The sequence below is a fragment of the Prionailurus bengalensis genome, chromosome B3 (assembly GCF_016509475.1).
Source record: "Prionailurus bengalensis isolate Pbe53 chromosome B3, Fcat_Pben_1.1_paternal_pri, whole genome shotgun sequence".
Classification (NCBI taxonomy): Eukaryota; Metazoa; Chordata; class Mammalia; order Carnivora; family Felidae; genus Prionailurus; species Prionailurus bengalensis.
In genome coordinates this window covers 4975320-5002704 of record NC_057355.1, presented here as the reverse complement: position 1 = coordinate 5002704, position 27385 = coordinate 4975320, and the positions used below count along the sequence as shown (strand labels likewise).

The following is a 27385-nucleotide window of genomic DNA, read 5'->3' as shown; positions in this document are numbered from 1 at the left end:
TCATACTGTACATTTCCTTTCAATTTTTCGCCTTTTCATCCATTTACATTTTTTGTATTTCAATGAGTCCTCTGGTCACGTGACTCTGCAATATATATATATATATATATATGTATATATATATATATTTTTTTTCTTCCCCATCTATCAGCCTTCTTCCAATATGTGGTCTCTGGGCCCAGGGGCCCATTAAGGTGTCTACAGGCTATTTTATTGGGATGAGAAGCTTTATTCACACCTATTTCACAAACTTTAGATGTCATGTTAAGTATGATTTTCTCAGAAATCCTGTTATACTCTCAATAATCATTTTGCTCTTAAGGTTTAGGTTGCGTTAGCTCTACAGTTTGTCTCAGCTAATGTGCAATTAGTAGGGTGTGGACATGTTGTTTCACAATATGTGTTATTGTTTATGTGTTAAATTTGAAATGTATTGTGTTATGTTGTATTTTAAATTCGCAAAAGTAGATCAGTAATACAATTCAGGAATTCAATTAGTTAGCTGAAAGTTAATTAAATCAGTATGCTGAATACTTTTAAACTCAGGGGGGGAAAAGAATGTTGTAAGTGAAACATTAACCAGGAATCCAGTGCAAATAAATACACAGCGTGACTCTGTCTATGCTGGGATTGGGTAATCCACAAACATGATGAATTATGATGAGCAGCTGAATGGGAAAATTGCTAATAAGAAATATGATAAACCTCTAAGACATATGTTTTATTAAACTGGTAATCTATTTTGCCCTGGTTCCCAGTATATTATGCTATAAGCCTTGGTCAAATAGTGGCACAAAGCCAATGAAGTCATAGTGCCATTAAAAAAAATTTTTTTTAAATATTTACTTACTTATTTAAAAAAATTTTTTCTTAATGTTTATTTATTTTTGAGAGACAGAGAGACAGAGACAGAGCATGAGCAGGACAGGGGCAGAGAGAGAGGGAGACAAAGAACCCGAAGCAGGCTCCAGGTTCTGAGCTGTCAGCACAGAGCCCGAGGCAGGGCTCGAACCCACGAGCTATGAGATCATGACCTGAGCTGAAGTCGGCAGCTCAACCAACTGAGCCACCCAGGTGCCCTGTAGTGCCATTGTTAAGAAAACCTCAGTGGCCAATCTGATAATCAAAACAAATTTTTCTGGAAGAAGAGCTCACAGAATAGTGCTTCCTAATGACATTGATAACATTTACCCCTAAACATAAGGAGAAGTGGTCAAAACTATAAAGGCATCCTTTAAGGTTGTATTTTTTAAAGCCAAAACAGTCACATTCTGGCTAAGAAGCTTTTACAGTCAGTCATAATGTTAATAATGATAAATTTGCTTGGTAAGAAAGCTAAATAAGCTTTTGGCAAAATTCCTTTATCAAAAGATATCATTGGGGGAAAAAGATACTGTTGGACATTGCATAATATCGATGGTATAGAAAGTGGATGAGCACATTGTGTGGAGTTGTCGAGGGCTGCTGGAGAAAGTCATCCAACCATGCTAGGGCCTGGAAACCTTTCTCATTATTTCCCCCTCATTTTCAGTGATCTGATGAATTAGTTGTCTATTTCTGCCTAACAAATTACCCCCCAAACTTAGAAAATTAACACAACAGGGGCGCTTGGGTGGCTCAGTCGGTTAAGCGTCCGACTTCGGCTCAGGTCATGATCTCGCGGTCCGTGAGTTCGAGCCCTGCGTCGGGCTCTGTGCTGACAGCTCAGAGCCTGGAGCCTGTTTCAGATTCTGTGTCTCCCTCTCTCTGACCCTCCCCCGTTCATGCTCTGTCTCTCTCTGTCTCAAAAATAAATAAACGTTAAAAAAAATTAAAAAAAAAACAAAATTACAACAAATATCTCACAATTTCTATGGGTCAGAAATTTGGGGCCATCATGGTTGGGTGGTTTGGACTCAAAGTCTCTCATGAAGTTATAGTCAAACCGTCCAGAGGGACTGCAGTCTCATCTGAAGGCTTAACTGAAGAACGTTCTGCTTCCAAGCTCCACTCCTGTGGCTGTTGGTAGGTCTCAATTGTTCTTGGGTTATTGGATTGAAGCCCCAGTTCCTAGCTGGCTGTTGACTCGAGATCTCCCTCAGCTTCTTGCCATGGGGACCTCTCTTTAGGGCAGCTTGCAACATGGCAGCTGGCTTCCATCAGAGCGAATGATCTAAGAGAGAAAGAACCGGCTCAAGACCAGGATCACCAACGCATCCTGATTTTGCATTGAAATTCCTGCATCTTTGGTCCCAGGTAAAGCAGGATGGTTGGTTGCTCTATCACGACAAAAGTCATAGTGTTTTTTGTAGCCTAATCTCTGAAGTGACATAGCATCATTTCTTCCCTATTCAGTGAGTCCAATACAGACCCAAAGGAAGGGGAATTAAGTTCTACTTTTGAAGGGAAGAGTATCAAAGAATTTGTGGGCATATTTTTTAAACCATCACATCTGGAGTCCAGTTTCATGCAGAAAAGAAAGTATTACAGAGAAACCCGACTTCCTAACATACTCCCTATCCAACTTCTCTGCTTCCGTAAACACCCCTTCCTCCTCTTTTCTCTGTCAGTGAAAGAGGCATCCCTCCTCCTGTCTAAAGCTAATCTTTCCACCGGCCAGAGTTTATCTCTTCCACCTCCTCAAAACTTGTCCCCCTTAATCACTCCTTCTCTCCCTCAATTTCTTCCCCTTAACTTTCTATTTTCCTAGTATATGATCATGTTCACATATATCTTAAAAGACTTTTAGGCCGAATGCTTTATGGAGGTATAACTTATCTATAGTAAAACGTGAAACAGTATGCATACAGCTTGATGAATTTCAAAAGATACGCATATCCTTTCATCATGTATATTCTTCTTCAATTCACTGAAACCTGGTTTCTGCCCCCATCCTGTGACTGAACGCCATAAAAGAACCTTTTAAGATGCCTTTCGGCCTGTTGGGTCCCCCTTTCAGTTTGCCTCCTGCCCCTCTGGCTTGTTGTTCTCAGTCTCCTTCATGGACTCTTTAGCTTACTCCTTTGACGGTGAAATTCTGCACCACTTCTCAGCCTACGATGCCTCTGGGTGATTTTATCTGTTCTCATGACTCCAGTTACCTTCTCTATGCATTCACGTCTCCAATATCCATAGCTCTGATCTCCTCCTGGATGTCAACTTTTTATGTCAACTGCTTCTGGACATCTGCGCTTGGGTGTCCAACATACACTTCAAACTCACTGTGTGCCAAATGTCACATCTTCCCATCCTCACTACTCTCCCACAAAAGACCTGTTCTTGGGGCACCTGGGTGGCTCAGGCGGTTAAGCGTCCGGCTTCGGCTCAGGTCATGATCTCGCAGTTTATAATTCGAGCCCCACGTCGGGCTCTGTGCTGACAGCTCAGAGCCTGAAGCGTGCTGCAGATTCTGTCTCTCTCTCTCTCTCTCTCTCTCTCTCTGCCCCTCCCTCGCTCGTGCTCTCTGTCTCTCTCTCTCTCTCAAAAAAAAGACCTGTTCTTGGGCACCACCCAATCACAAAAGTAAGAAATCGAATTGTCATCCTTGATTCTTCCTTCTCACTCACTTGCCAAATCCAGTTAGTCACCAATCTTGTTATTCTACTTTCTGAATATCTCTCTTATTCATCCACTTTCTCCAACTCCACTGTCACTACCTTGGTTCATTCTACTCGTCCTGACGGTTGCGATGAACCCCTAACCAGTCTTTCAGCCTGAAGTCTTGCCCCCCTGTCTTGCCTCACTCCAATCTCTTCTCCACACTGCGGCCAGGGTCCTTTATTCAAACCGTAAGTTTGATGATGTTACTTCCTCACATAAAACCTTTCGGTGGATCTTCCTGACTTTCAGGATATGGTCAAATTCCTTAGCATGCTACAAAGGGCACTTTGTGTTCTGGCCCCTGCCTACCTTTCCCTCTGGTCTCACTCTCCTCACAATTGAGAGTATGCACTTCCCCGAATGCTGCATACTCTTGCTTTTGTGTCCTCGGCTTCCTCCGCCTGAAAAGTCTTCTATCTCACCCAACACTTCTTATTCCTCCTCGCCTTTCAAGTTGAGCTCGTACATCATGTCCTCCCGGAAGCCTTCATGGCACTTCTACCTGCATACTCACCATCTAATTATGTACCTGTCGCTCTCACCAGACTCTGAGTTTCCTGGGGGCAAGGGTCTTCTAACCTATCTTTTTACCCCCAGAATATTACGCGAAATAAACACACAAAAGAATTGTCAAATGATGAATGGAGATGTTAAGGCCCGGGAGGCTCAGCTCACCCAGAGACAGGTGGATCAAGCCAGACTCTAAGGATAAGATCACCTTCCCTCAGATAGATGGAGATGTTGGCTCACAACGTGTGGTCAAGGCTGAGAGAGGGTTTATGAAAGTGAAAAGCAGAAGACATAGTCCTAGTCCTTGAAGAACTTTCAGTATCATTTGCAGCAGGAAAAAAAAAAAGGTAAAAATAAAAGGTATCTTTAAGAAAGGAAACAAGGGGCCCCTGGGTGGCTCAGTCTGTTAAGCGTTTGACTTTGGCTCAGGTCATGATCTCACGGGTCGTGGGTCCGAGCCCCATGTCGGGCTCTGTGCTGACATCTCAGAGCCTGGAGCCTGCTTAGGATTCTGTGTCTTTCTGCCTGTCTTTTTGCCCCTTCCCTGTTTGTGTGCATTCTCTCTCTCTTTCTCTCTCTCTCTCTCTCTCTCAAAAATAAATAAAGATTTAAAAAAAAAGAAAGGAAACAAAAAGTTAAGGCATAACGGTCAGCCTATACATTCTATAGAAAGTCAGAGAGGAGAAAGGATCTTTTAGACACTGCTTTGGTCAAAGGAGACTTCCAACTGGGCCACAGTTGGGCCGGCATCACACGTGGAAGGGGAAACATAATGTCCAGCACAAACCAGAAATGGGGTTAGGTGTGGGGTGCTTTCTTCCTGGGAGCTTACGGTCTTGAGTCTGTTGCTCAGACAGACTGAGCAACAAGTAATTGGGATGAAAAGAATGCGGTAAGGAGGAACAGGACCTAGACAGAATAATATAAACTGAGTGGGTATGGAAATGCTTCATGGAGTTTCCCTGCAGTGTTACAGTGGAAACAGTGTGTCTTATGAAAATGATTCAGATATTTAGGACAGATGATTCCAGAGGAGATGAAGACATAAAGCCTAAGGCATTAAATTTTCCAAATGAGGGACTCTGACATGCTATGTTCGCTCCTCACTGGGCTGCACGTCTTCCCAACATAAAAGTCTTTTAGACCCCATCAATCACAAGGGCATGGCCAGTATTTTCTTTCATATATAGCCTGCTGGCCTGCCTGAAGGAAACATCTTCTTATAGAAGTTGAGTTAGACCCACTTGGCTTTAAATCACAGATCAACCACTCACTAGCTGTGTGATTTGGGCCAATGAGTTAAGTCTTTTTTTTGTTTTGTTTTAAGTTTATTTGTATTTATTTAAGTAATCTCTGTACCAAAAGTGGGGCTCGAACTCACAACCCTGAGATCAAGAGTCTCATGGTCTTCCATCTGAGCCAGCCATGTGCCCCAAGTTAACTCTCTCTCTTTTTTTAATGTGTATTTATTTTTGAGAGAGAGAGAGAGAGAGAGACAGCATGAATGGGGGAGGGGCAGAGAGAGCAGGAGACACAGAATCCGAAGCAGGCTCCAGGCTCCGAGCTGTCAGCACAGAGCCCGACGTGGGGCTCCGGCCCACAAACCGTGAGATCGTGACCTGAGCCGAGGTCGGACGCTCAACTGATTGAGCCCCCCTCCGAGGCCACCACCCAAAATAACCATGATCTTACCAGTTTCTCCTCGACCTTCCCAATGAAGGAAATGGTGGGTGGAAGGAGAAGGTTCCTGTATAGCCCTGTCAGGATAGGAAGTGGTCTGGGAGTATCTAGACAAACCAGTGCACAGGCCACACTTTTCGGTGTGGCCTGGCTCTTCCCTGGTGCCACCTCCCGAAAGGATCTCTCTGGGTTTGCTGGAAGGACACACCCAGCCAGCCTCTTCTAGGTCAAGTCAGGGGCTAAAGAGAGGAGACTTTCTGCTTGGTGGCTCTGGACATCAGAAAGCCTGGTTTTAAAAGATGCAGCGGTTCTGGGCAACATGGGCTGTTGGGAAGAAATCTCATGCCCCCGAATTAAAGGTGCCTTCTATGCAGAGAGATTACTAGAGTCAGTCACATCTCCCTGGGAGGCTTTTGGAGAGCTCTCTTTAAAAAGTCCTGGACAGCTGCTGGGGCAGCTGGGAGAAGGAAATGCCAGCCTTCTGAGTTGGTAGACGTGTATATGCTGTGGGGGCGGGGGTGGGGGGACACCAGTTTCCTGTTTGGCCATTGTGCCCTGGCTTAACGAGGAAAGGGAGCTTGCTGTTTGTTCTATTGGTTCTCAGACAGGAGAGCGTGTGTTGTGACTGTGGAGGTCCTGTGGGTGAAGATTTGAGAGTGTGGGGACGACCTGAGCCCCTCTCCTCTAAGGAGGGCTCACACCTCCTCCCTCGCTGATGAGCTGCCTTTTGAGCTTCTGCATTTTTACAGTTAATCATGGGGAAACCAGAGGGACTCCATGTTTAGAAAGGCTCTCCCTCTGCTGTTTTTCTGCTAGCCCCTATTTATTCATGTTCTATATCTCACCTTGCGTCCGAATCAACCAAAGAAGCTGTGTTCCCGCTCGGAGAGGGAAGCAAGAAAGTTAATCATTTTCTGAGTTTTGTCCTAGGCCCCCAAACGCCTGATAACATCTAAAAGACTGGATCCCAAACACGTTCCAGGACATTAGCTTCGAACAAACCTCAGCCGATGGTGGCATCCACACCCCCTACCTCCAGTTATTTATGAAATAACACCTATTGTCCACCTGAACTTGGCTTCGAGTGGTCCCTTCCCTGGATTCCTGAAGGAACATGTGCCCCGGACCCCTTTCCAATCTAAACCCCTAAACCCAAGCGAGGAAGAGACTCCCTCTCCTTTCCTTCCTGCCTCTCCCAGACCTTCGTCTGCTATACTCTGTCATTTATGCTATTCAGTAAACTCTGCTCTTACTTCCTCCCGGCCTGTGTTTGTTTTCTATCCTCCACAAAGCCAGAGACCCTCTTGGCTGGTCCTGCGGGACCCACTCTGCATCCTTCGATCCGGCCTGCCTACATCCTCTTGATGTTTTAAAGGATCCTATGGGAATCTGTTGAGGCAGTGATTCACCACTGGAAATGTGGTTTGTGTAAATCTGAATTTGGATATAATGTTTTCTTAATGCAACCACATTCAAAAATATGATCATTAGCAATCATTTATATATGCACTCAAGTCATAAAAAAAAAAAACAAACCATTTACCTAAAGGCTGCTATGTAACCTGTCTTCAAGGGGCTGCTGCTGAAACTGCCTGATGCGCCCACTGCTTCCCTCACCGGTTTGATCTGACGTTCCTTGCTAATCCCTCACCCTATAATCCAGGCATGTTCAAATACGATGGGGGGGGGGGGTTGGTTAATGAGGTAAACTCTGGAGCCACGCTATACCCCTTCCAAACTGTGTGACTCTGGACAAGTCACGTTAGAGGGTCTTTACGTCTCTGTGCCTCAGTTTCTTCACCTGTAAACAGGGATGGTGGTATCTAGTGTTTTATTATTATTATTATTATTATTATTATTATTATATTATTATTATTTTGGAGGTAGAGTAAGCTTAGAACGTAAACCACAAGAATAGTTCCTGACACTTAGTAAATACTGTTGTCATTATCAGAATGTCAGTCCATTTGCAGGCCTGACTATGCTTCTTCTTCTTCCAGACCCTGTTTAAGTGTCATCTGTTGTGGGAAGCTTAGCCAGACCTCCCCGGGGCAGAGCTAACACCCGTTCATTGTTCCACGCCTGTATTTTATATGCACTTTTATATGACTTCTATTACATGGAACTTCAACTGTGTTCAGGTTTCTGAATCAAGAAGAAGTCTTCATAGCCTGACATAATCTGAAAAGAGAGTAATCGCTGTACGAGAGACTCTTGCTTTTATAAAGAACAGCTCACCAGAAAACAGACTCTTCACTGTAGAGAATAAACGGGTGGTCACCAGAGGGGAGGGGGGTGGCAGGGGTGGGGGAAATAGTTAAGGAGATTAAGAGTACGTGTATCGTGTGGCTCAGTTAGGTATCCAACTCTTGATTTCTGTTCAGGTCATGATCTCATGGTTTGTGAGATCGAGTCCTGTGTCGGGCTCTGCACTGTCAGCACAGAGCCTGCTTAAGATTCTCTTTCTCTCTCTCTCTCTGCTCCTCCCCCCTCCTTCTCTCTCTCTCTCAAAATAAATAAACATTAAAAAAAAAGAGGGGTGCTTAGATGGCTCAGTTGGTTAAGCGTTCAACTCTGGGTTTTGGCTCAGATTGTAATCTCACAGTTCGTGAGTTCAAGCCTCGCATTTGGCTCCACACTGTCCATGTGGAGTCTGCTTGCGATTCTCTCTCTCCCTCTCTCTGCCCTTACCCTGTTCGCTCTCTCTCTGAGTAAATAAATAAACTTAAAAGAAAAAAAAGAGTACACGTATCATGGTGAGCACTGAGTGATGGATGAAAGTATTGAATCACTCTATTGCACACCTGAAATTAATATCACACTGTATGTTAACTATACTGGAATTGAAAAAACAAAGAGTAAAAAAAAAAAAAAGAAGAAGAAGAAAGAAAGAATAGCTCATTAACCCATTTGAGTGTGTAACCAGTGAACTTGAACTGAACTGGTGAAGGAATATTTTCAGGGAGGAGTACTTCCTGTCTTGGGCCGGCCTATTCCCAATTGGTCAACATCCTGCCTCGTAGCTCCCACCATTAACCGCACAGCCCCGAGGAGTAATGCCTGATGCCAGTGTCCCCTCTCACCCCAGAGGCCCCAGCCACAGGGAACCGCGTTCGGTTCCACAGAAGGCCTCTGGGCCTTCCCTACAGCTGCTCTTTCAGTCCCGAGCATTTTTCAGCCCTCCCTTCTCCCTGTTGCTTACCTGTTGCTCCTTCAATCTTCCTTCCTTCCTCCACCCCTGAAGCCTTCCCTTATCTCCGGAGACGGAGTCCATTATTCTCCCAGGCGGCCACTCAGCTCCTCATCCTTCCCCTATCACAGTGCTCACTACGTCAAAAAAAAAATTTTTTTTTTAATGTTTCTTTATTTTTGAGACACAGACAGACAGAGCGTGAGTGGGGGAGGGGCAGAGAGAAAGGGAGACACAGAATCCGAAGCAGGCTCCAGGCTCCGAGCTGTCGGCACAGAGCCCGACGCGGGGCTCGAACTCACAGACCACGAGATCGTGACCTGAGCCGAAGTCGGATGCTTAACCCACTGAGCCACCCAGGAGCCCCAACACTTAGTACTTTTTACTGTAATGTTTTCTCTGGGTTTTCTGCTAAACTGTCTCTCTCACAAGCCAGGGGCTATGCCTGGAAGACTAACCCCGGGCACAGTCCCTGACCTATAGTTGATGTGTAGTAACTGTTAAGAACGAATGTGAACTAGTGAATGAACAGAAGGAATGAATGCTTGGTAGCAGGTATCCACCTGCATGACATTTCCTGTCTTTTTATCTTTCTGAGGAGTTCACTGCACCATGGGGCTTAAAAAAAAAGAAGTCATCTCTCAAGGATAGGATGGAAATGGATTAGGAGAGCCATAATGGAAACATTTAAAATTTCAAACTAGAGGGGCGCCTGGGTGGCGGTTAAGCTTCTGACTTCAGCTCAGGTCACCATCTCATGGTTCGTGAGCTTGAGCCCCGTGTCCAGCTTTGTGCTGACAGCTCAGAGCCTGGAGCCTGCTTCGGATTCTGTGACTCCCTCCTTCTCTGTCTCTCCCCTGCTCACGCATGCTCTCTCTCAAAAATAAACATTAAAAAAAATTTTCAAACTAGAGACTCTCAGGATCTAAGTTTTCTCCCACTTCCTTAAAAATCCAGCCCTGGGGGGCCTGGGTGGCTCAGTCGGTTACATGGCTAAGCATCTAACTTCAGCTCTGGTCACAGCCTTACGGTTCGTGAGTTTAAGCCCTACATCTAGCTCCTTGCCAATGGTGCAGAGCCTACTTGGGATTCTCGCTCTCTCCCTCTCGCTCTCTGCCCCTCCCCAGCTTGTGCATGTTCTCTATCTCTCAAATTATATTGACTTAGAAAAAACCCAGCCCTTCCCCAATTCTACATGTTTTAAAGGAAAGAAAGGTTAAAAAAAAAAAAAACAAACCACGATATAGGCAAAATATGTCAATGCCAGAATGTTAAGTACGGTTTTCTCTAACCCTGTGTTCATTGACACAAAGGCCAGTAGCCACGTGGGTCACTGAGCACTCAAAGGGGGGCTAGTTTGGATTGAGATGTACTAGTACAAGGCACATTCTGGATCTTGAGGAGTTAGCATGACAAAAGGAATTTAAACTATTGGTCATATTGATTACGAGTTGAAACAATAGTAATTCTGATATGTTAAGTTAAAGAAAATATATTAAATTTGATTTCACTTGTTTCTTTTCACTGGTTTTAATAGGGCTTCTAGATGATTTAAAATTGCATTTGTGGGGGTGCCTGGGTAGCTCAGTAGGTTAAGCGTCCGACTTGGGCTCAGGTCGTGATCTCACAGTCTGTGGGTTCGAGCCCCGTGTCGGGCTCTGTGCTGATGGCTCGGAGCCTGGAGCCTGCTTCAGCCTGGAGCTTGTTTCCCTCTTTCTCTACCCTCTCCCACTCATGCTCTCTCTCTCTGTCTCTGTCTCAAAAATAAACATTAAAAAAACCTTTTTCGTTAAATTGCATTTGTGGGCATATAGAGGTTAGTTTGCAAGCGGGGTCGGGCGGCTACCTCCTTTCTGCTCAGAGCTGTTTTTTTCAGTGCTTTCCTGGTTTGCTAGATGCCTTTGAACCCTGGCGTTTTCTCCACTGCCTTTGGTGTGACCTCTGGGGCTAGCACTGTGGTGAGGCAGCAGGGTCTGCTCCCTGTGTCCTGACCTTGGGTCCTGTTTGCCCAGATACTTACCACAGCTCTCAGTTTCTGTCTCTGGCCCTGACTTGCGACCTGAACATAACTCTACACACTTCCCTCTGGGCTCTGGTTTGTTTTTGGTTTTCTCCGTGTTCCCCGCGTGTGGAAGTTCGGCAAAAAGAAACGAGGTCTGTCCTTTAGGCAGTTACTTTGAAATCACCTATCAGAAAATATTGATAGATGAAAAAGACACCACAAAATGCCTCAAGTCGGTAACTGTAATAAACAGCCTGTCAGCATATGCAAACTGTTTCCCCTCCGTTCTCCCAAATTAAGGGAGGATCGCTTCTTCCACGAAGCAACCACCTAGGTAGAGGGTTGGGTGAATCAGTTGGTCACACAACTGTCCTGGGTCTTCAACTGTAACTTTCTTGGCCACAGCCAACGAATTCTCTCGCTACAGAAAGGTCGGCTCAGTTCTCTGGCTCAAGTTTTCCTCTATGTATAAAGCGAGGCTTTTTCAATCGTGCCAACTTTAAAAGTCCATATGCTTCTATGCTTCTCCATGTGAGTGGGAAGGAGAAGAATTCTAAATAAACACAAATCTCAAGCACACACCTCTCTTCCAAGTCTTTTCCTTTCCTCGGCGCTGGCAGAAATAACTCCTCCTCTTCAGGAGTCTCAGCTTTTCTTCCTGTCTGTGGTGTAGGGTCAGTAAGCGTTGGCACTTTGGAGTCATATGACCTGGGTTTAAATCCTGGCTCTGTCACACGCTAGCAGTGTGATTGGGGGTGAATAACTTCGAGACTCTGTTTCTCCCCGATCCAAGGGGAGCCTTTAACTTCTCTGAGCCTCTGTATGGGGGGGGGGCGGTGGGTAACATGGTCTTACAAAAAACACCTGGCCCAGAGGAGCTGTTTATTAACATATTATGCTTGATCATACCTCTGGGACCTGGGACCTTGTTCCTCCCTCTCCTGCCAGCACCTACAATAGCTGTCTTAAAAAATTATATATATGTATATGTATATACAATACATATATATATGTATATAACATGTGTACCTTTCCTGACTTTTAGAAAGAAAAATATGCCTCATTTGACTCTTTCTCTGGTTAATGTCTTACTTTCCCCTTCATTTCAGCGTCAGTTCTTGGATCGCGGGTAGTTTACTGCCTTGCTCTTCTTTCTTTTCTTCTCTGTCATGTGTCATGTGCTCTGACGCTATAGTGACCCTCAAGACACTGCTTGAGCAGCGACCGGTCGGTTGGCAAATCCAGCGGTCGCCTGTCCGTCCCGTTCTTCCTGACTTCACTCAGCACCCACCGCCCCTTCTTTCTAATATTTTTTTTAATGTTTGTTTTTGAGAGACAGAGCATGAACGAGGGAGGGGCAGAAAGAGAAAGGGGGACGCAGAATCCAAAGCAGGCTCCAAGCTCTCAGCTGTCAGCGCTGAGCCTGATGTGGGGCTTGAACTCATGAGCTGTGAGATCGTGACCTGAGCCCAAGTCGGACGCTTAACCGACCGAGCCACCCAGGCGCCCCTCGCCGCCCCTTCTTTAGATGCATTTCTTGCCCCGGGAGCTCTGATGACCTCCCGAAGTTTCCCAACCAGGCAGATCAGAATCCCTATAAAGTCATAAGCCCTGAATGATCTCTGGCAATCTTGTCACCTGCTCTGCTCACTGCCTGTCCCCTCTTTAAAATAAAGTCACGACTTGTCCTCTGTCCTCAGACCTCCCGCCAGCCCCTTCTCCCCTCCCCTCCCCTCCACCACAGGTGGTATGGTGACACTCCTCCTCCCAGGCCGAGCCTGCACCTGCAGCCACACCGCAGTAAACTCCTCCCCTCCAGCATATGAGCGGAAGTGGCTTCCCAGCTAAAGCCAGACCCTCCACCTCTGCCCTGGAACCTTCCTCTCTGCCACCTGGGCACCTTTAGGGGAAAGAACAGATTATCAGTGATTTGGCTTCAGCCTCTCCCACTCCACTATTTCCTCCTGGCAGCATTTAGGATCTCACCCATCTTAAAAAAAAAAAAAAAATCTTCCTTGCCCTCACTTCCCCCTCTAGTTACTGCTTTCTCTTCCTTCCTCCATTTTGGCCAAAGATCTTGAATTCGAGCCCATGCTCTGTGCTTCCTCCTTTTGCTCTCCGCTCCGGTTTCTGCCTTAAGGCTCTGCCGAGGGCTCCCTCCATGCCTTGAATTCTAAGTGTTTTATTGGGATGTAGGATTCTCTTAATGATGAGGGTGAAGATAGTACCATCTCTGTGAAACACCTGCAGGGTGCAGGTGGATTTAGCAAATTAGCCAAGGTCACCGGGCAGGGGTTTGAAACCAGCCAGCGGGGCTCAGAGTCTGTGCTGCTGACCCCCATGCCACGCTACTCCATGCCTCAAACTGGATGGTGCGTGTGCCCAGCACACTACGGTGCCTCGCATATAGTAGGAGACGGACCACCATGTTTGAATGAATGGACACATACTGTCGCCATGGTTCAGGTTCTTAATCTCTCGCTCTGAGAATAACCAACTAATCATCGGGCGCCTGGGTGGGTCCATCAGTGAAGCATCCGACTTCAGCTCAGGTCACGGTATCACAGTTCGTGAGTTCCAGTCCCGCTTCGGGCTCGGTGCTATCATCGTGGAACCCGCTTCAGATTCTCTCTCCCCACTCCTTGGCCCCTCCCCCCTCAAAAATAAATAAACATTAAAAAAAAAAATCACCCACTGATTAAAGGTTCTTATCAAGTGCAGGGGCCAGGGGCACCTGGCTGGCTCAGTTGGTGAAGCGTGCGACTTTTGATCTTGGGGATGTGAGTTCAAGCCCCACATTGGATGTGGAGATTACTTAAAAATAAAATCTTATTTAAAAAAAATTTTTTTTGACGTTTATTTATTTTTGAGACAGAGAGAGACAGAGCATGAACGGGGGAGGGTCACAGAGGGAGGGAGACACAGAATCCGAAACAGGCTCCAGGCTCTGAGCTGTCAGCACAGAGCCCAACGCGGGGCTCGAACCCACGGGCCGTGAGATCATGACCTGAGCCGAAATCGGATGCTTAACCGACCGAGCCACCCAGGCGCCCCTCTTATTTTTTTTTTAAAGGGCAGGGGCTGAGGTCTATGTCTATTTTTCTGAAAGAAGGTGTAGTTTTCGTGAATTTTTCATAGGAATCTTTGTCCTCCCCCCCCCCAAAAAAAGTTCATAACTTCTTGATTCATTCATTTCTCTGTCTTTGGTTTTATTTTCCCCAAACTCCTCCCTTATGTCTGGTGCACTGCCGTTAGATGACTCAATTGTCAATGTTTTAATTCTGCTGCTGATAAAAACATAAGAACAAATAACTTCCCTGCACCTGAAGAAGCCTTGGGTGCTTCCTCAGCTGGCTGCCTCCAAGATAAGAATCAAACACTTCGGCCCAACGGCTGAGACTTTAAGTAATCAAACCCCAGGACATTTTACTAGTACCTCCCTTCCATTTTTCTCCGACTTGAATCATCTGTCCAGCCAAGCTGAAGTCTTGTACCTTTAAAACTTCTGTCCGGACACACCTTTCGGCAGCTCCTCCGACAAGGATGTGTTACATTCCTGATCTAAGCCAGGACTTTGCCTGGGGCTGAGAATACAGCGATGACTACAACAGAGTCCTTACTTGTGGGAAACTGTCTAGTTTGGGAGACATATGTGAAAACAAAGTCCCCAAAATAAGGGATGACACATTTGTGGGAGTTATTCCCACTTAGAGGTGGGGTGGAGCCAATACAAAGCAGACTTTCTCTAAGCTCAACGTGTCTGTATTCTTTACATGTTTCTTTTCCAACAAGCATGCCTTAATTTTGTAACCAGGAAAAAGGTCTTATCAGGTAAAGACTATGATTAATTCAATTGGGAGCACCTCAGTGCCAAGGGGGGGACTGTAACTGTCCAAGAATTAGTAAAATTAGGGGCACCTGGCTGGCTCAGCCTGTGGCACGTGTGGCTCTTGATCTCAGGATTGTGAGTTCGAGTCCCACGTTGGGGGTAGAGATTACGTCAGCAGATAAAAACAAACAAAACAAAAAAAGAATTAGTCAAATTAAGGAGGAAGGGACAATCAACCAGTAGAAAAGTGGGCACAATAGACATTTCCCGGAAGATGAAACATTTATGGTCAATAAATATATGAAGACAGGTTCAACCTCATGAATCGTCGAGAAGTAAAAATTGAGACCGCAATGCGATTGCACTTGATATCCACTTGGGTGGTGAAGATTCAGAAATCTGACAATCCCAAGTGTTGGCGAGGATGTGGGGGAACAATGGGCTGCCATAGATGACGCCGAAACTGTGAATCGGTAAAAAGCACTTTGGTAAACAGTTTGGAATTGAAACTACAGAGTCGAAAGTTGACTTTAGCCTTTGACCCAGCATTTCTACTTTACATAAATACACAAGAGAAGTTCCTGCACTTGTGCACCCGTGGGTTTTACACACATCTTCTTGGCAGCACTTTTGCGAAAGCAAAAACCTGCGACGACGCGAACGTCCACGATCAGAGCATCGGTTGTATTAGCTTGAGTTCCTCAAAAGCAAAGATGGGGTCGAGGACTCGGGTGCAGGTTGCTTATCTGGGAAGTGATCTCGGGCCTCGGGAGGGAAGGAGAGAAGGGTGAGGCAGAGCAGGAAGGGAGGCTGACACGGGGCATGAGATTCCACGGACGCCTCTGAGAGGTGTACAGAATGCCTCCCAGAATTGTTCATCCGAAGGATGGGAGCCTGGGGCATTTATCTCTTGGCTCACATCCCCCTTTGGTCGAGGGTTAGCTCTCCTCACTTTCAGGCTGTGCCTGCCGGGCTGCCGAGAAGGCTCTTGTGGCACAGAAGGGCCTGAAGCAGAAACTGGAGACGCCCAAGGCCTACCGCTCGCATCGGGAATTGTCAGTGTTGGGAGCTCACGAAACTGGCCACCACATGTTTTGCCTAAGACCTGAGACGGGCCAAGGGGAAGAACACAGGGTGCCAAGAGCCTCTGCATCGAGAGGCAAAGTCATACTAGTATATTCACACTCCAGAACAATCTACAGCGGCCACAATGCAAATAAACTCGGTTACATGCAGCAGGCCCAGATAAATCTTAACAAAATAACACGGAAAGTGAAAAAGAAGTCCCAGGATATTATGTAGGGCACAATGCTCTTTAATGAAGAAACCAACTAGGGGCACCAGGGTGGCTCAGGTCATGATCTCAGGGTTTGTGGGTTCAAGCACCACATGGGGCTCTGTGCTGACAGCTTGGAGCCTGGGGCCTGCTTCGGATTCTGTGTCTCCCCCTCTCTCTGCCCCTCCCCCGCTTGTGCTCTGTCTCTGTCTCTCTCTCAAAATAAATAAACATTTTTAAAAATTAAAAAAAGTAGGGGCGCCTGGGTGGCGCAGTCGGTTAAGCGTCCAACTTCAGCCAGGTCACGATCTCGCGGTCCGTGAGTTCGAGCCCCGCGTCGGGCTCTGGGCTGATGGCTCAGAGCCTTGAGCCTGTTTCCGATTCTGTCTCCCTCTCTCTCTGCCCCTCCCCCGTTCATGCTCTGTCTCTCTCTGTCCCAAAAATTAATAAACGTTGAAAAAAAAATTTTTTTTAAATTAAAAAAAGTAAAGAAAATAACTAAAATACATGTTTTGGGAATATGCATGCAGGTTTGCATACACAAAAATATATACTTAAGTGTTTATGTAAATATATAGACATAAATTTCTAGAAATTAAACTTGTTCTGTGTACTTGAATTCTAAGGGGGAAAGAAACTGCAAAGGATTATTAAAAGAACACATCAGGAAATCCGGAAAGTTAATGAGAAAAGGACAAAAAAAAAAAGAAAATGGACAGAAAGATACGAACAGATATTTCACAAGAGAAAATATATATAGCTGTTAAGTATATATAAACACATTCAATCTCAACTTTAAAAAATGTTTTTAATGTTTATTTAGTTTTGAAAGAGAGAGGGGGAGACAGAGGATCCGAAGCAGGCTCCGTGTTGACAAGAGGGAGCCCGAGAAGGGGCTGGAACGCAAGAGCCATAAGATCATGACCTGAGCCGAAGTTGGATGCTTAACTGACTGAGCCATCCAGGCGCCCTTCAACCTTTGTAAAAAGCAAGACTTTTTTTTTTTTTTTAACGTTTATTTATTTTTGAGACAGAGAGAGACAGAGCATGAACGGGGGAGGGTCAGAGAGAGGGAGACACAGAATCCGAAACAGGCTCCAGGCTCTGACCTGTCAGCACAGAGCTCGACATGGGGCTCGAACTCACAGACCGTGAGATCATGACCTGAGCCGAAGTCGGCCGCCTAACCGACTGAGCCACCCAGGCGCCCCAAAGCAAGACTTTTTAACTTTAAATTTTTATAAAGCTGGGGTGATTTTTAAAACTGAAGTGTAGCTGGTGCACCGTGTTAAATTAATTTCAGGTGGACAACATAGTGATTCAACAGCTCTATACTTCACTCCACTCGGCACAAATATGTAGCTACCATCTGTCACCACACAAGGCTATTACAATGCCATTGACTATGTCCCTTTCATCCCCATGACTTATTCATCCCGCAGCTGAAAGCCTGGCCCTCTCTCTCCCCTTCATCTATTTTGCCCATCTTCCTCCCCCCGCCCTACTGACAACCACTGGTTCCTTCTCTATATTTAGGGGTCTGTTTCTGCTTTTTGTTTGTTCATCTATTTTTTTAAATAAATTTTTTAAACATTTATTTATTCTTGAGAGACACAGAGACACAGAGCATGAGCAGGGGAGGGGTAGAGAGAGGGTGAGACACAGAATCTGAAGCAGGCGCCAGGCTCTGAGCCGTCAGCACAGAGCCCGACATGGGGCTTGAACTCGCAAACTGTGAGATCACGACCTGAGCCGAAGTTGGATGCTTAACCAACTGAGGCACCCAGGCGCCCCTGTTCATCTATTGTTTTTTAGATTTCACATAGACATGATATCAGCGTCAGGGTAATTTTTAAAATTAATTTTTGATAATATATTTATTTTCTAGATAAAACTATTTTTAGGAGCAAGAAAATAATAAACACAAGATTAACCGTTGGGCTTGGGGGGGGGGATATGTGTAAGTTGTCAATTCTAACTTTTACAGTGGATGATCAGTAACAAAAGAGGGTCAGGCATGAACCAATGAAGGGGTTCGACCCATGGATTATATTTAAACCAAAGCATCTTGAAGTCTAGGAAATAAGATTATATGGTATAATAAATATATTCATAGGTACCTATAAGATACACTGATAACAGGAAGGAGGGAGCTAGGAGATGCTCCCTCACACCTGGGAAGGGCAGGGAAGTTTGACCAAAGACGTGACAGCCAATGGGGTTAAAAGAATCAGGACAGGGTTGCCAAATTTGGGAGAAGGTGGAGGGCATGGCAGGGCACTGTGAGCGGAAAGAGCAGCATGAACAAAGACGTGGGAATGAGAGACAGTGTGGCGTGGCCAGTAAACTACAGACAATTAGTGTGGGTAGAAAAGGACAGCGGGAGAGGGAGAGGCGCGTGAAGGACCGAGAAGGTTCAGAAAGGTCCGTCGTCCTAAGGAGGTGAGATGGTTTTCCACATTGTAAGCAAACAGGAGCCTTGGAGGGTTTTAAGCGGGATACTGACGTGATTCATTTCAGGAAGATTCTCACGGCGCAGTGGAGGACTGCTTGGAAGGTGCTGGGGGCAGGAAGGTGTCAGGATCTTTGTCCAGGTGAGAGATGTGCACGGCTTAATAAACTCAGGAGCTCTGGTGTGTGTGGAGGGGCGTGTGTGGTCTAAACCAAGAGGTTTTTCAGATATGGAATGGGCAGAATTTTATTTCCCTGCTCTCCCATGTTTTTCTTTTTCTTTTTTTTTTTTTTAAATTTTTTTTTTTCAACTTTTATTTATTTTTGGGACAGAGAGAGACAGAGCATGAACGGGGGAGGGGCAGAGAGAGAGGGAGACACAGAATCGGAAACAGGCTCCAGGCTCCGAGCCATCAGCCCAGAGCCTGACGTGGGGCTCGAACTCACGGACCGCGAGATCGTGACCTGGCTGAAGTCGGACGCTTAACCGACTGCGCCACCCAGGCGCCCCTCCCATGTTTTTCTTTATGACACTTACACTCGTGACATATTTACTTATCTATGGTCTGTTTTCCTCCCCACCAGGATGTAAACTGCAGGAGAGCAAGGATGTTAATTTTGTTCCCTCCTCAATCCCCAGGGCCTAACAGTTCCCGGCACATGATGGGTACTAAACAATTATTTGTTGAAGGCATGGAGTTTAGCTAGGAAGGAGAAATACAGAGTAATAGCCAATAGGGGAAGAATTTCCAGCACTCTAGTCTAATTTAGCTCCTGTCTCTCCTTTTAATCTCTTCCAGAGCTCAGTCTCCAGCTAAGTATTTGGCAAAAAAAATAAAAATAAAAAGATGTGCCTGCTTCTGCCTCTCATCCTTGTCTCAGCCTCAGTTAACAACCTTTCCTCTTCCCTCCACCTACCCTCCCTGCTCTCTAGCTACCTTCACTTTTTATCTCTGGAATCCTTGGTTTTCTGGGTTCCCTTAAGACCCTTGGCCATATGCTTAGACAGTTCTTATGTTGTTATAGGATCACATACCTGCTAGATATTGTGCCTCTGTCCTTCCAGATCTACCCTCCATCATTTTCCGGAGGCTGGCCTTGAAGGACAACATCATCAGGGCTCACTTGCGCTTAGGCTTCCTCTTGGGTTCAGCCAGTGGGAGGCAGCACAGGAGATCTGAGGGCAAGAGAGAGACAGGGGTAGGGCTGTATTCCTGTACGTTCCTAGTGGCCTTCCCTTTCCATCAGCTATTGTTCTCACTTAGCCCTGGGTTTCCTCTCTTTGCTAGCCCTGGGGTGCTTCATTACCCCTTGTTGGCTTCCCTCAAACGTGCCCACATCTTTGCACACTGTCCCTTCATTAACTCTCTTCAGTTACACATTTCAGGGTAGGCCATCTGTTTCCTGCTGATCTTGGCTGATACAAAAGCAAAAATACAGAATTGTATTTTTTTTTAAATTTTTTTTTTCAACGTTTATTTATTTTTGGGACAGAGAGAGACAGAGCATGAACGGGGGAGGGGCAGAGAGAGAGGGAGACACAGAATCGGAAACAGGCTCCAGGCTCCGAGCCATCAGCCCAGAGCCCGACGTGGGGCTCGAACTCACAGACCGCGAGATCGTGACCTGGCTGAAGTCGGACGCTTAACCGACTGCGCCACCCAGGCGCCCCTTGTATTTTTTTTTTAAAAAGTTGAGATATGATTCACAGAATTCACCCGGTTAAAGTATACAATTCCGTTTCAGGTTCTTAGCGTGGTAGAACAAATTGTATCTTTTTTCCAAATAATATGTCATTAAGCGTTTTCCAAGTTACCCCTTTCTGCTTACTCAGTGGTAAGTTACACAATGTTACACACTGTAAATCACTTCAACTTTCACTATCACAAAAAGGCAGTAGCACATATTGTGAATGTGGACATTCTCTTTGGGGGAGGATTACTTCCCAAGGAAAAGTTTCTAGGAGTGGTATTGATGAATCAAAAGGGAGCCATATCTCTTTTAAGGCGCTTCAGAAGTAGCGTCAACTGCTTCTTAAAAGGATTATACCAATTCACATTGCAACAGCTTTTTCTGAATACAATCACACCATCTTATTAGCACTGGAAAGTGTTTTAAGATACATATATTTTGCTAATGCAGTATGTGATGTTACCATTTGAATTTCTTTGATAGCCATTCCAACCTTAAACCATTTAAAGCCGTGTTTAGCCAAATGGGAGTGGAGGGACAGTGATTTTGAGGGGATTATAAAATGGATCCATGACGGAAGAAGAATGTTAAGATATACGCAGACAGAGTCGGTCATACTGGTCTATGAGCATTAATGGCTCTCTTAATGGACTCTCTGGAATCAACACGTTCCATTCCCTCTGATTAAACATAATGACTACTACCTGTGACCTGCTGAACGCTTTGGATTAATGAGTTCATCTGTGGAATTCCAACACACTTCTTCCTACTAGTTGAGTTAGACGCCTAACGGGAGTCTGTTGTGTTTGGTCCCAAACTTGCTTATGACAACTGTATGCCAGAGTGTAACTAATTTAAGTTACACAAACTGATGAAGCATGTGTATAAAGAGAAAGAGTTGTTTCTATGAAATGTCAGTTGAAGGTTTAGCTAATGACCAGTTGAAAACTGTCAAACCAGGTGTGGGTGAGACAATTACAAAGGATTTTTTTTTTTTAAAAGAAGAAGCCTCCACTTATATTGCTTTTCAAGATATTTTAAGTCCTTAGGCAACTTTAAATTATTTCTTAATGTTTATCTATTTTTGAGAGGAGAGAGAGAGAGAGAGAGAGAGAGAGAGAGAGAGAGAGAGAGAGAAAGAGAGAGAGAGAGGCAGGGGAGGGACAGAATCTGAAGCAGGCTCCAGATTCTGAGCTGTCCGTACAGAGCCCAAGGCAGGGCTCAAACCCATGAACTGTGAGATCATGACCTGAGCAGAAGTCAGACGCTTAACAGATCGAGGCACCCAGGCGTCCCAAGTCCTTAGTCAACTTTAAAGAAACAAATTGGAAAGCACAGAAAATATACCACAGATAGGTTTTATGTGAGATAGGGCTCAAGAAAACTGTAATCAGCACTGTTCCTCAAAGAAAAGGTTTGGCTCGCATCAAAAGATTGGCAAATGGGTGTCCCTTATAGGTTTTAAGTGAAAATGAAATGTTAAGGCATGTATTTGCCATTTTTTATAATTCGCTGCGGGGGCGCCTGGGTGGCACAGTCGGTTAAGCGTCCGACTTCAGCCAGGTCACGATCTCTCAGTCCGTGAGTTCGAGCCCCGCGTCAGGCTCTGGGCTGATGGCTCGGAGCCTGGAGCCTGTTTCCGATTCTGTGTCTCCTTCTCTCTCTGCCCCTCCCCCGTTCATGCTCTGTCTCTCTCTGTCCCAAAAATAAATAAACGTTGAAAAAAAAAATTTATAATTCGCTGCGTTAATACACTTTCCCATTCAACTGCCAAACTAATGAGTCAGATCCAGTTTGTTTGGGCAGGGATAAATCCTTATTCCCCAACTTTGTTTGCTTGTTTGTTTTCATAGGTCAGGTAGGAGAGAATGTATCCTGGGTCTTCCACGAGGAGCGACTTACCTAATTGGTGAATTTGGATCTGCCTGCCCTCAGAGAGTGCAATCTTCTCTAAGCAGACACAGTTAAAGTGGCTAGGGCCCCTCAAGGTGAAGGTTGGAGTTTTGGGGGAGAGAATTTTAATTCAGGGAATCTTAAAAAGCCTACGGGTCATCAGCTAAGCCACATTCTTCAGTTCAGCTCTGTTGGTGATGGAGTTATTTTCATCTCCTCATTGGTTCTGGACTTTGAAGAAAGGGGTGTTACTTACTGTCTCTATGATATTCCAACAGTGGTGAGTAAGACAGCTTCTATGGACTGTCACAGTCAAGATACATTTTTTTCCCCCTTTCATTGTAGTCTGTGATTCTGTTCATTCAGAGGAAAAGTTGTCTCTCATTTACAGGGTAGTCCGGCCTTGTCTGAAGTTCAATCTGTATCTCAAGCTAGACAAAGAAGAACACATTTACAGCTGCTGAGAGATGCTGGTGTCAGGAAATATTTGCTAAGACGGGAAGAGGAATACAAACATGGCTTGTGCCAATCCTATCCCGACCCCCACCACATCCCGAGAGTCTCACCTGTCCTGTTGATTTCTGGGACATGTAAACATGGCAAACTTAAGGTCACAGTCTGTATGGCTAGTTAAATGAGAACTGCAAACATAGCAGGGAATAGTCTAGCCTCTTTTCAACATCCTTTGAAGCATTTTGTAACCCTATAGTGGGTTATAAAATCAATGTAGTAGGTTCTGACCGGTATTTCAAAAGAAATAAAAATCATGAAGTTGAAAGTCTCAGCCAGCGGTGCATAAAGTAACAGTAATACTTCATGAAACTTCTCGGAGGTGTGTACGTGTGTGTGTATATTCTGGGTTGAGATGTGCAATATATTTCGTATAGAAGGTCAGAGTCAAAAACGTTGGCAAAGAACATTATTCAGCAATATGAGAAGGAAATACTGTCATTTGTGACAACATGGATGGACCTTGAGGGCATTATGCTAAGTGAAATAAGTCAGAGAAAAAGATAAATACTGTGTGATCTCATTTATCTGTGGAACTCACAGAAAGTTCTAAAAAACTTTTTTTTTTTTTTTAAAAGCTCTGGTTTAAGGTGCACATTTCTTCCTTTCAGCTTCGCTCTTTGCCAATCTGTTCTCTCTGAAAATCTGGTGCCGTGTGAATAAAAATTGTAGTGATTAACAGGCAGAGAAGCAAGGGCCAATTCTCATTCTGTAAGCGGCTGGAATGCAAAGTACGGTTGCCCCTGCCTCACTGCTCTGAGTCAATCACATGTCCAACTATCATTACGATAGAAGGGCTGAGATCCAGAACCTCATTAAGTAAGAGGTTACAGGAAAATTTACTTTGACGTTTATCACCTGCACAGCTCAAGGGCCAGTGGTTCTTGCCAGCCACAAATCACAAAGGGTTCAGCTTGGCATTTAGGACTATGGTCCCATCTTATTTTTCCAGACTGGGTCTCCTACTTTTCTCTCCCTTGAATCCTATGCTTCAACGAAACTGACCTGCTACTGTTACTGGACTATTCCCTCCAGTTCTCACTTTGTGTCCCTCCTGCCTAAGGCAGCCTCCTCAACTAGCCCATCTGTGCTGACCTAAGTCCCTTCCATCCTTCAAAGATCCCTTTCCAATCTCCTTGATTCCTCTTTTCATTTTTTTTTTTTTTAAAGTAGGCTCTATGCCCAAGGTAGGGCTTGAACTCATGACCCTCAGATGGATAGTCACATACTCTACCGATTGAGCCAGCCAGGTTCCCTTCCTTTCTTGATTCCTAATAACTCTTTTCAACTCCGCAAAGATCTTAAAAAAAAAAAAAAAAACTTTCTTAAAAATGCTTTAAAATATCATTTTTCCTGATTTAAAGAGAAATAGTAATGTACTGTAAAAACAAGAAAAAGAAGACATCACAGAAAATAAAATCCCATTTTTTTAATCTAGCATGATATCTATACGTGATATGCATAGTATGTGTATATATTACAAGCTAGTATTATCTTATGATGTGCTTTTCAATTGCTGATATTTTCCGTACCATCGATCTTTTTCTTCAACATGATTTTTAATGGTTACAAATAAACCATAATTTATTTAACAGTCATATAACACTGGGTGCTTTGTTTTCACATATGGTGCTATATTTGGGGGGAATATAGATGGGGTGGTATCCAGGCTATAGTGACAAATTTCCTAAAAGCGCGCAGTGGAATACCGGGAATAGAAAATTGGGGCCAATAGGATAATTACGAGAACTGTAAATTAGGAGAAATAATTGGAGCAATAGGATAATTAGGAGAATTGGAAATGTTGGCAGGTAGGCAGGGTTTCCCACTTTAAGAGGAATAGGGATCTGAGCCAGTTGCGCTGAAGTCTGAAAGGGCAGTAACCTCAGAAGGCCTATGGATGACTTTAGGGTCATCTAGGCAGCTGATGCATGGAAACATGCAGGGCTCAGTAGGCCTCCTCCCCATCTCAAAATATTTCTGTTTATGCATGCATCCTTGAAGTCTTGTAGGAAGAGGTGTGTCCCTTCTCTGATTTCTTCCTCCCTCTCCACCACCTCTTCCTCATTTTCCTTTTCTGAGATCTTGCGCCGTTAATTACCCCATCTCTTATCCCCCCCCCCCCCCCAGCTCTTTTGAGAGCTCCACCTCATGCTGGGTGAGGGGGCTGGGGTGGGGGAAAGAGAAAGAAATCACCTGTCTCCGTTACTCTTACTACCTCTTGAACTACAGGCCTCTCCGGCTCACTGCCAAGCGTCTGGAAAGATCACTCTTTACTGCCTTGGCCGCTTCGCCGCCGCGCACTCCTTATCCGAGCGCTCAGCTCGGTGCCTGGCGCACAGCGGGCCCTGGCTGGAAGTTAGTTCCGCCCCTCTCGCAAACTGGCACCTCTTTCCTGGTTCTTCAGAAGGAATGTCTCCGTGCTCAGCAGTGGGTGTCCGCGGTCGGAGGCACCCTGACCCAGCTGCCACCTCAACGCCGCCTGTTCCCAGGTGCGCTGGGCTCTGGGAAGGTCCCGCCGGTCACCCGCCTGGCCTTCCGCCCGCTTCTCTGAGTTCTCACCTTGCACGACCGGGGCTCCCCCAGTCACTCGGACATCTCCCAGGTCTAGCCCCGGGACGCCCCGCTGGCCGGTCCTCAACTCTGCTCGCCGCGGGTCTCCCGGTTCTCCCAGAGGCGACGCGTCAGCCTGCCCCCCCCCCCCCCCCCCCCCGCCTCCAGGCCCGCCAGCAAGTCCCCGCGGCCCGCAGACCCTTGGGGCGCACCCGCTGAGCGCCTGGCCCGCGCCACCGCGGCGTCCCTCCATGTGCAGCCCCTCGCTAGGCCCCACTCCGTGCCAGACCCAAGTGACGAGGACGCCGTCCCGGCTCCGGAGGCGCTCGCCGTCCGCTGGGGCGACACGGCCGCGGAGGCAGCCCGGGTCCCTCTAGCGGGAGACGGCGGCGCCTGCCCAAGGCCCCCGCCCGGGAGGCGCGGCGGAGGCCGAGAGGCCCAGGGCGCGGGGAGCGGCCTCCCCGGTGCTCGGCTGGGCGGGGGGGCCCGGCCTGGGCGCGCGGGGTCGGGGGTCCGGCCCCGCTTGGCGCCGCCCCCGCCCCGCCCGCCCCGCAGCCGCCGTCGGGCCCGCGCCGCGCAGCCCGCCTCAGGCGGGAGCGCGGGGCGGGAGCGGGAGGCCGGAGGCCGGGCCCAGGCCCGGGCAGCCCCCGCAGCCGCGCCGCCCTGGGCCGGCGCCCAGGTCCGAGCCGCCTTCCGCCCGCTCCCCACCCCACCCCACCCCCCCCTCCCCGCCCGCGGCCCCAGCCGGGTCCCGCCGCCAGGCCGGCTCCCGCCCCCGCTCCGCCCCCGGAGCCGCAGCCCCGCCCGCCACCGCCGTCGCCATGTTGTGGCTCCCGCAGCCGGCGCTGGCGACGCGCGCGGCCGAGCCCGGGGCCTGCAGCCGCCGCCGCCGCCGCCGCCGCCAGGTAAGCGCCCCCCGCGGGCCGGGCCGGGCGGGGAGCCTGCGGGCCGGGGCCGCCGCCGCCGCCGAGGCCGCCCCAGCCCGCGCCCGGGGCCGCGCCGAGCCGGGGGCCGAGCCCGCGCCCGCGCCGCGGCCCTGCAGCCGGGCGGACCCTGCGCGCCGCCCGAGGCGAGGCAGGCAGCCACTTCCCCCGACCGCCGCCTGGCGGGCCGCGGCCGCCACCCCACCCCGCCCCCGGCCGACGGGGCCGCCTGCCCCCTGCCGCCGCGACCCGCCGCCGCCGCCGCCGCCGCGCCGCCGCGCCGCCGCCCCGGGCACGGCCGCTGCCCTCCCCTGCGCGGGACGGGCGGCCGCCCTCGGCCACAGCCCGCGGCCCCCCGCCCGGGCGCGGATAACGGTGCCGCTTCGCCCCGCCGGGACGCCCTGTCAGCCCTTCCGTCCCCGCCGCGCCGAGAGCTGGCGCCGTCCTGGGGCGGACACTTCGGGGACCGACCCTCTGGGGCGCCCCGCAGTCCCTGCCCCCCCACCTCCGCCCAAGTTCTGACCCTGGGGGAGGCTTCTCCGGGAGCAGACAGGTATTCCTGCTCCAGAGTTGGGGGTCCTCAAGGGGCGACCAGGCCTGTTGATCAGGGTGGAAATTATCTCTCTGCAGGGGCTCTTCCTGCCAACCTGTGTGTGTGTGTGTGTGTGTGTGTGTGTGTGTGTGTGTGTGTGCGCGCGCGCGTTTGGGGGGGGGGGGAGGCTCAATGTGACCCGAGGGAGGACAGGGGAGCGTCTGCTGGACAGATGGCCTCCTGGCCTTGGATCAGCGTGTGTGAGGGGGAGGGGTCCATATGACCTTAGGTATGTCTGTTCCTCAGAACCCCAGGATTATTGGAGCTGCTCAGGGATTTTTAACTTTTTTTTTTTTTTTTTTTTTGAGTAGGCCAGAGGTGGCATTAAAAGTCCTGGATTGGAATAAATCCACCAGCCCACCCAGGGAAGCATGTCTGGCACCCAGGACTAGCCTAGAATAGGACTTGGGGGTGAGATGGGTGCTGGGCCTAGGGTTGGCCCCCTTGCCTTCAGCTCTGTGTTCATGTACGGCCTGTAGGGTGCATCTGCTTGTGTGTACAGTGTGGCTGAGCATACAGGATGTGGACAGACAGATGCCTGGCCTGGTGGGTGCCTGCTGGGATTTCATGGGTCTGTTTCCTCAAACTCACAGGTACATCACACAGTGAAAGAGAGGAGGAAGCTAATGGTGCTAGCACACACATTTTGCCCATTTTTCCCCAGTGGTCGTGGCTTTGATTCACTCAGTAAATTTTTATTGAGCA

At 47.6% G+C, this 27385-nt stretch overlaps 1 protein-coding gene and 1 long non-coding RNA gene across 6 annotated transcripts in view; one reads left to right on the top strand and one right to left on the bottom strand.

Annotated features, from left to right (window-relative positions):
- Nucleotides 1-1340: 1340 nt before the first annotated feature.
- Nucleotides 1341-25651, bottom strand: LOC122468222. The gene is made up of 5 exons (XR_006293162.1): nucleotides 25175-25651; nucleotides 22359-22533; nucleotides 19554-19694; nucleotides 8972-9096; nucleotides 1341-2152 (listed from the first exon to the last, which is right to left on the bottom strand). It is a non-coding gene; the product is annotated as an uncharacterized LOC122468222 (long non-coding RNA).
- Nucleotides 25652-25949: 298 nt separating this feature from the next.
- Nucleotides 25950-27385, top strand: part of ZNF592 (zinc finger protein 592) — a 58417-nt gene continuing 56981 nt past the window's right edge. For 3 of the 5 annotated variants that reach the window (XM_043554681.1, XM_043554682.1, XM_043554677.1), the window contains exon 1: nucleotides 25965-26070. The gene's annotated coding sequence lies outside the window, so the exon portion shown is untranslated. Of the gene's footprint in view, nucleotides 26071-26544; nucleotides 26642-27385 lie in introns of those variants that run through there. The other 2 variants (XM_043554680.1, XM_043554679.1) reach the window with 2 other exon arrangements.